This window comes from Rhinopithecus roxellana, chromosome 8 (assembly GCF_007565055.1).
Source record: "Rhinopithecus roxellana isolate Shanxi Qingling chromosome 8, ASM756505v1, whole genome shotgun sequence".
NCBI lineage: Eukaryota > Metazoa > Chordata > Mammalia > Primates > Cercopithecidae > Rhinopithecus > Rhinopithecus roxellana.
In genome coordinates this window covers 73,008,706-73,018,129 of record NC_044556.1, presented here as the reverse complement: position 1 = coordinate 73,018,129, position 9,424 = coordinate 73,008,706, and positions in this window count along the sequence as shown.

The following is a 9,424-nucleotide window of genomic DNA, read 5'->3' as shown; positions in this document are numbered from 1 at the left end:
ATGCTAATTCAAGAATAGTATCTTAATTTTTCGACTGTGGATATGATAACAGCAGGTAGCAGAGCATTGAGGTAATTAGAAAAATCTTTTATCAAAAGAGAACATACCTTTACTATGTATTTTGCAATTACAATTACATAACTCCCAAATATTTCTTTCTTTCTTATCTTCATGGTGTTTTAAATAATTTCTTTTATAAAACATACAGGTTGTAATTAAACAAGTTCATGGGCAGAACTTTTCACAATATCCCTATTTTAGAGAAAATTATCAGGGAAAAAAATGCATAAAGAGAACTGGAAAGTGGCCTGGCCTGCTAAAGCAGCTGATATCAGCTTTTGGGAGCTAGCATGTCCCCCATGTGGGAAGATAGGGCAGAGTCCTTTATCATACAAGGCAACAGGTGCTTGCCTGAAGAGCTACTCCTTCTTCTCCTGGCTGCTAGGTGAATCATGAGGGTTAAATCCTAGCATGTCCAACTGGGGACATACTACATCTGAAAAGGGAGGAAAGAGATTATACCCCCAAAGCAGCTGCAAGAATTAACTAACATGTACTAGCAGGAGCCAGGGTGCTTGATCAAAGAAGCTAGAAAATAAGATGCAATAAAGCAAGAGTTCATTGACTTAGGGACACTTCTCAGTGGAAGAAGTGGTGGTTCTTAGAAACCTGCAGAAATTGATGCTTCATACTAAGTGAAGTTGAAATGCCTGAGTGGCCATGGCAGATGGTGGCAGAAGGGATTTAAATGCTCAAGGAGATGGGCATGTTGGAATATATATATGACGTGAGCCAGAAGACCTACCAGAAGATTCTTTTCCACAGCAGGGCCTAGATGTTACATCATTTACCAAACTGTCAGGAATGTGCTGATAAGACAAGCACTGACATTGCTAAGAAGATCGGGGTTGGCTTTTCTCTGTAGGACAGGGCTGGCTGTAGGAGATGCAGTCACAGAGATGGGCTCATCAATAGCAATGGGGATAGTGAGGTTCTGAAACAGAAAGGCCAGTTGTTGACCCTTAACCGCCGGAAGCCAGAGCAAAACAATTATGATATTGATTGATAAATTTGTAGAGGCAGCCAGGGGGACCTAATCTACAAGGAAGCTGTGGAGATTAGTCAACGTGGCATCCCTAGGAGCAAGATAAATAGGAAACCAACAAGAGTGCTGCCTCATAGAATCAAAGAAAGCAAAAATGGGTGAATGGAAGGCTGAGGGCAGAGTTTCCCCAACAAAAAAGTTGTGATTCCTTGCTCAATTCCTAGACAACTGGATCTAAGTCAATTTTCAAACTCTAAACTTATTGACTGAAAAGGTGAATAGGTCCCCAGGAAAAATATAAAGATTTCTCTAGACCTCCCCAAAGGGACCTACAGCCATTTACTCAGGTGACTATCCACTGGAGCAAGAAGAATGCCAAGGCATTTTGAGGACTGTTGGACATGGGAACTAAGTTGATCTAGAAATGTCAAGGGTCATATCACAGTCATTCTGTTTCAACGATGGTATATGCAGACCTACTGGAATACATTCAACTTGGAAGAAGCACTGAATAACCAAGAAGGCACTACCTAGCCTTGATCATCAGGTACCCCAAAACTAGTAAAATGGGCACATGAACAGAGTGATTGTGGTGTCAGAGATGGCGTCTATGCATGAACTCAATAGCATGGAGTCCCACTTACCAGGCCTTTCTAACTGCCACCTATGAATGTCAAACCTGCCAGCAATGACCCCAATGTTGAGGTCACTTATGGCATTATTCCTTTAGAGACCAACTGGCCACTTGGTTTTCAGTTTTCTATACTGGGTCTTTTCCATCCTGAAAGGGCTAGAGATCAATTTGCACAGGAAAATAAACTTATCTCAGGTATGGATTTGCCTTTCTTACCTGCAGAGCCTCAGTCAGCACCACTAATAGGGAGCTTATGGAACAGGTGATTCGTAGGCATGAAATCCCTCACAGTAGAGCATCTGGCCAGGAGATCCACTTCAGAGTGAAAGAGTTGCACAAGGAGACCAATAACCATAGAAGCTACTGGTTGTATCACACCTTCCAGAAGCAGCTAGTCTGACAGAGCATTGGAATGATTCGTTCAAGGCAGAATTACAGTGTCAGCTTGGAAACATACTTTGCAAGTGTGGGATGACATCCTATGATATGCAGTATATATGTGTACATTGAATCAAGTTTCTATGTATAGCTTGAGACCAAGAGGTGGAAGCATAAGAGCCCCATTTACCATCATTTTCATTGACCCAGTGAGGCACTTTGTTCTTCCTGTGCCCAAGTTCTGGGCTCTGCAGCATCTGAGATCCTATACCCCTCTAAAAGAGCAGTTGTGCCAGGGTCCCATTGATCTACAGGCTAAAGCCCATCTGGGCACTTTGTACTTCTATGTACAGAGATCAGCTGAGAGAAGAAGAGTCATCATCTTGTCAGTCATAATTGACCTTGGTTATCAAGTGGAGGTAAGAGGTTGCTGTTATACAATAAGGGCAGAAAGTAATATCAATGGAATGCAAAGGATTCTCTTTGAGTGCCTCCTGGTACTCTCTTGACCAATTGTGATGAGGCATGGAAAAGTACAGCAACTCTGACTTGATTAAGGGGTCAGGAGCTCAGACTTCGCAGAAATGAGGGTTTGACACCACCAGATAAGCCCTCGAGACCAAAAGAAGTGGTGGCTTAGTGTGAGTAAAATTTGAATGGTTAGTGGAAGAGGAAGATGATGAGTACCACTGCAACACTCTGAACAGCTGTAGAGATTGGTACTGCAGTTAATCCCTCTAATCTCCTTCTTCTAACTTTCCAGGAAAAGAGGCTATTATAAGCCAGGGTGATGTTGAATGACATTCTGAAGTGTTCAAGGCAAGAAATGCTGTCTCCTTGCAGAGACTGAGTAAAAGACTGAGCATAATAGGGGAAACTGAGGTTTGGCCATTTATATACAAGGAGAAATTCTTATAACAGGCAATCTTTGCCCTGGAGCTTGCTATCAGACTGGCTGAATCTTTCTCAGAGTTGCACCATGGTCTGAAACTCTTTTCACCTCCCTCCTTCCTCTTCTCACTTCACAGGGGTCAGACCTGCATTGTGGCCTGGTGACGTTCTATACCTACTTCTTTCTATTCCTTTTTCCCTGTTCTTTCACAGGCATTAGCCTTAGTAAATCTCTCGCACTTCTAAATGTATTTTGACATTTGCTTCCAAGACAGCTCAGACTGACATGCCAACTATGAGACTTCCCAGTTTATGCATTTCCATGACTTGAGGAAGTAGATTTCCTTGTTTATTTTTTAACCTTTTTCTTTTTTTAAAAAAACAAAGTTATATGTGAACAAAGCTTAAAAAGTAAAATAGTTCTACAAGATCTGTTATTTAAAAAAACAGCATCCTCCTGGCCCTCTCTTACCATTTTCTTTCTCATAACAGCCAATCCTTTCCCCTTGTTTACCTAATTAGTTTGAATTTTGTCTTCCTATCTCCAAATAACATGGTTATATTGTTACCACTTAATTTTTCAGTTTGAGACATCATCTATGCCACTGTACAAGATGATTTAGCTGTCTTTCTTTCCCCTACTCCTTCCACACACATACACACTTGCCATAGTTCTTATATTCCCCAAAGTATTTAATCATACTTTGATTAGGTCAATACTCAATGTTTATATTGTGATAACTAAGAGATTACTATTCAGAGCTAAGTCAGGTAGTAAGCTATGATTACATTTCCTTTCACGCAAAATGAAATTAATCATGGTGTGTGTGTGTGTATCTTCTTAGATTTTTATGTACCAATTCAAGCCCCAGTACCTAAATACCTTCTCAAGATGTTCAGGCACATAAAATATTCTATTAATTTCATCTTCATGAAGAAGTCTTTCACATGGAGCCTCCTGACTTGTCCCTGATAGAACTCACTGACTTCCATTTTTGGTGTCCAGGTGTTTCTCTGGTTCTCCTTACCATCATTCTAGGATTCCAAGAATTTCTATTAGAATATGTTTCTGACAAGAGCACATGTCAGAACTCCTGTTTCCTATAATTTGTGTCTTCTTTTTTTTTTTTGGCTTATTGTCTCATTATGTTGGAAAACATTTGATGTTTAAGAAAGGTAGGTAGGTAACATGTTTTGAAACCATACATTTCTGACAATGTTCTTATGCTATCCTTCCACTTTATTTATAATTTTGTAGAATATGGAAGTTTAGGTTGGACATTGTTTTCCTGCAGAATTTTAAAAGCATGGCTTTATTGCTTCATAGCTTGTATTATTGCTGCTTAGAAGTCTACAGCCAATCTGATTCAATTTACTGATCAACTGTTATGCACCAGATTGTTCTATATCCAATATATCTGATTTCTGACCTTCCTGCTGTCCCTGGTATTCTAGGTCATGAGAAGTGTCTTAGTGTAGGCCTCCTTTTACTAATTATACTAAGTATTCAGAGTGCCCTTTCAATCTGTAAAATCTGTTCTTCAGATATAGGAAGTTTTCTTAGATTTTTTTTTTTTTTTTTTTTTTTTTGTGGTTGTTGCGGATTTCTTCTCTAATTTCTTTTTATTTCCTTTGATGATTAATTTCCTTTTTCTTTCTAAAACTCCTTTTATTTGTGTATTGGACCTTCTGTGTCCCCTTATTTTTGCCCCTATTTTCTGTATCTTCATCATGATTGTTCAGCTTTCTGGGAAATGTCTTCACTTGTGTCTTTCAAACCCTCTATTGACATTTTAATTTATCTTATTTTTTAGTTTGAAAATCTTTTTTTGTTCTATAAATGCTCCCTGTTTATCTCGTTCTTGTTTCACTGTTGAAATATCTTCTGTTGTCTCAGGCATAAGTTAAGAGAAAAGGCAACTCTGGGGAGATTGCTGTTAACAGTTTGTGAATCTTATTCTAAACCTTAAACCTCCCAACTATCATGTTCTTTTGGTGTCTTAGTTCAAATGAGAGAAAGAGGTTGACTGGGATTGATTAGTCCCCGTGGGTCAGGTGTTTATTACCCCTGGCCCAATCTATTATGGCCAAGGGCCCAGGCATACTACAGAAACATGAATTCCAGATATTTTCCATTGATATCTGTAAGAATAATTCTCAGAGAAGAGCATACCTGTTATGGAATAGAAAGATATCCCCAAAATTATGTTTTTCTACTGTTTATTCTTGAAACTTCTTTAATACTTCTTATATTTGAAAATTTTCAGTATGTGTTAGATTCCAGAACTTAAAATTGTATACAGGTGAAACATATTCTGCATTTAAAATCAGTCTTTATGGAGGCAGTGGTTCTCAGGCTTTGGTTTACGCAAGAATCATTTGGAGGAGAATTTTTTTTTTTTTTTGGTGCAAAATACATTTATTTCCAATTAAAATTTTATTTAAAAATGAACATTATTTTGTACAAAAGCTTTAGGTTCACAGCAATACTGAATAGACAATCCCCTGTCCCCACCATGCATAGCCTCCTTCATTATCAACATCCAAAGGGATGCTTTTTAAAAATGTGATTTCTCAGGTCCTACTACAAGAGATTTGTATTCATTTTATGTGGGATAGAATCTGGAAATCTGTGTTTTTAAAAAAAATCCAGGTAGTATTAATGCCCTATTAAGGACCACACTTTGAGAAATGGCTATAGAGAAGGTCTTTTTAATGGCATGTTATAAAAGAATAATGTTTTAAAAATCTGGTTTTATTTCAGGAGCCAAAAATATACATGAATGCATTAAGACAGGTATTTAAAAGAAACACTTAGGTATTTAATAATCTGTTGGGGGATGTTTTGCTTAACTCACTAGGTTGGATGGCCAACAGAGCAAACTCATCTTGGCAATGGTTGTGTAGTTGTTGCCAAAAGTTCTTAGTGAAAAATTCAAATTCAGCATTCAGATCAATGAAGGCATGGCACAATATCATAATTATTATAGCCACCTTTGTCACCTGCTGGGCTAATCAGTTTTCCGGGAAAGAACTTTCTTATCTCTCAAAAAAGGGTCATATTTTAACATTATCTGTATTTCCAAATGGATCACTGTTATAACTATGACATTGAACTTAATCTTTTTAGGCAAATGCAAGACATATTATCATGTGACTAATGAATGGATTCATGGAGGAAAAAATTTAAAAACTTAATCCATTGTTGACTTAGTATTCAGAATGATTTAATATTCAATTTCCTTCCTTTCTTAGTTTAAAAAAAATTATAAAGACAGATCAGTAGAATATTTTCTTCTTGTTCTGCATTCAGATTCCTTTATGTATATGTATGTTATTTATACATATTATTTACATATGTTATATATATATAATCACTCTTTAAAGAAATTGTAACTTGGATTTGGCTTTTTTTTTTTTTAAAAAAAGGAAGCACTTAAAAGTACTTACCACTATTTGGGTAGTTTAACAATGGTTTTGACTTTAACGTTGCTTAGCCTTTATTATAACAAACAAAATATAGTTAATTTGAACTAATTAGCAAATTACATTAATGAAAGATATGTATGTTGGTAGCAATTTCATTTAGATTATGTATAAGAATACAAAATAAAAAGACGAGAAAGCTGGGTGCGGTGGCTCATGCCTGTAATCCCAGCACTTTGGGAGGCGGATCACCTGAGGTGAGGAGTTCAACACCAGCCTGGTCAACATGGAGAAACCCTGTCTCTACTAAAAATATAAAAATTAGCCAGACGCAGTGGCAGGCACCTGTAATCACAGGTACTCGGGAGGCTGAGGCAGGAGAATTGCTTGAACACGGGAGGCGGAGGTTGCAGTAAGCCAAGATTTTGCGCTGTTGCACTCCAGCCTGGGCAACAGAGCGAAACTGTCTCAAAACAAACAACAGCAACAACAACAAAATCCAGAAATAATTATCTAATTATATGGCAAGAAGTGTGGTGTTGTGATCTCAGCTCACTGCAACCTCTACTTCCTGGGTTCAAGCAGTTCTCCTGCCTCAGCCTCCCAAGTAACTGGGCTGACAGGCGCCTGCCACCGCGCCTCGCTAATTTTTGTATTTTTGGTAGACACGAGGTTTTACAATGTTGGCCAGGCTGGTCTCGAACTTCTGACCTCAAGTGATCCACCCACCTCAGCCTCCCAAAGTGCTGGGATTACATACATGAGCCACCGTGCCCAGCCGAGCCCAGTATACTATCTTGGTAAACTGATTTTACGTTCTAGTTTCAAGTATTATGTGTCTGTATTTCATCCTAAAACCTCTCACTAAGGCTTCAATGTTTTTTTTATCCTCAATAACCTAATTACATTTTTATTTGGACATCCTGTTATGTCTCAATCATCTCTCATAAGGAATTTCTAATTCCCATATTTTTGTGAATAGCACCATTATTTTTGTCTCCTATGCCTATAACATTAGAACTAACTGCTTCTTATCCTCTACTTAATCCTTTGTCTATTTTGTCACTGTGTATATTAATTATGACTCTTTTGGCTTCAAGTGGCCTAATTTGAAATTCCAGCTACCTTAAGAAAAAAAAAGGGGGATTTATTGGAAGGATCCTGGGTACCCCATATAATTTAAAAAGAAAAAGAGAGAGAGAGAGAGAGCTGCAGGAAACTAGAGCAGCTCCATGACCCTCAGGAACCGGAACCAGCAAAGTGGTGCCACCAAAATGCACTCTTTCTGTTTCTACCTGGATGATAGCTATACTTTCTGGGTCTTTCCCACAAGGCTAGGATTCTCGTAGCAGACTTAGGTCACATCCATTCAGCAGCATCTGCATTTAAAAACTCAGTTTGGCCTCTAGTTTAAACTTAGCCAGTCTCAGGGGGCATTCTTAGTGGTCCAACTTGGGTTGTGTGCCTATTCCCTAGAATAATCACTATGGCTAGATGGATGCTGTACTAGTTACTTGGCCCAGCCTGGATCATGTGCTACCCCTGGGGCGTGTGTATGTATAAAAGAGAGAGAGGGAGACAGAGAGATAGAAGTGGCCTCAGTGCAAACATGGAGATGGATTTCCAAGTGCAGCAGCTGAGGCCCTTACTCAAGTGTGCTCTTGGTGGTAGGAGTTCTACCAAGGGCATTCTCATGGCTGCACCTCAGTCCCCTACATAATCATATGGCTGGAGTGGGAGAGGGGCAACTTTTGGAAAAGAAGGGATATATTTTTCTAGTCAGATAAGATAATGTCCAGTACACTAAGTATCATCAAAATTCTTTTAACATGCCTCTCCACCTAACTCTTCCTTTCCATGCTTACAGCTGCTCCCATTGTCCATGCTTTCACCATCTGATTCTTGGACTACCATGGCATCTTCCAATTAGTTCCTGCCTTTATTCTCTACTTTCTTGAACTAATCCTATACTCCATCTTATAATTTACTGCCTAGAATGTCACTTTGAGCATATCACTTTCTTGCTAAAATCCTTACAAGATTTTGGGGGTCCTCAGTCTGCCATTTAGCAATAGTAATATGACTCTTACAATTCCTCAGTTCTACTTCTTTACTCTTGAAAATCTCCTCATCTTTCAAGTACATCTATCTCAAGCTTGCCTTAGAATCATCATTGACTCTTAGGTGGAAAATCTCTATATGAGCATTAATTTCTCTCCATTTTAGCTTCTTGGACCTTTGGGAGATTAGAGGTGAATCATTGAAAATTAAAGCTGAAGTATAAATGAGGAGGAGTGAGGTGAGAGAGAGAAACCTAAGGTATGGGCTCTATGACAAAACTAGCATGTGGTCCTTAGGATTTTGAGAGCAGGAGACTGGGATAAAATGAAACCTGCTGGAAAGTTGGACTGTGGGAAAGAGAGGGATGGGGAGACTGGTACAGATTCCAGGATGGGTCTTTGGCAAGAAGAAAGCCTACCTGGGAAATCATTGTCTTCAACTATCTCAAGTACTTCCACCAACACAGAGTGGAAAAACCCCAAAAAACAAACAAACAAAAAATGCCAAGTAAGGAGGAGGGGAAAGGGCTGGCAGCTTCCCAAATCTGCCATCTACCTAATGCTTTTTGTTGAGTCACCTGTTAGCATAATTCTCTTCCAATAGAGCTTGCATGTAGGCTATTATTACAATCTGGTTTAATGTGGTTACAAAAAAAAAAAACCATTATTATGCACACCAAACCAAGAGAGACTATTCATGACAGTGATAATCTCAGCACCGGGGCTTATAACAAGCACAGATCTCTTCCTGTACAGCTGCCACCCGCTGGTTTTGGCTCTAACCATCGTGACCATACTGAATAAGCCTGATCTCTTTTCATCTGGCAGACATTCAAATATTTGAAAACAATTATCATGGAGTCCCTGAGTCATTTCTTTTTCAGGCTAAACATTATCAGCTTTTTAGCCTTTTTCACATAGAATATAATTAGAAATATCTTGCCGTTGAATTCACTCCAGGTATTTTCTTACCAGGGCAGAGAAGAGCGA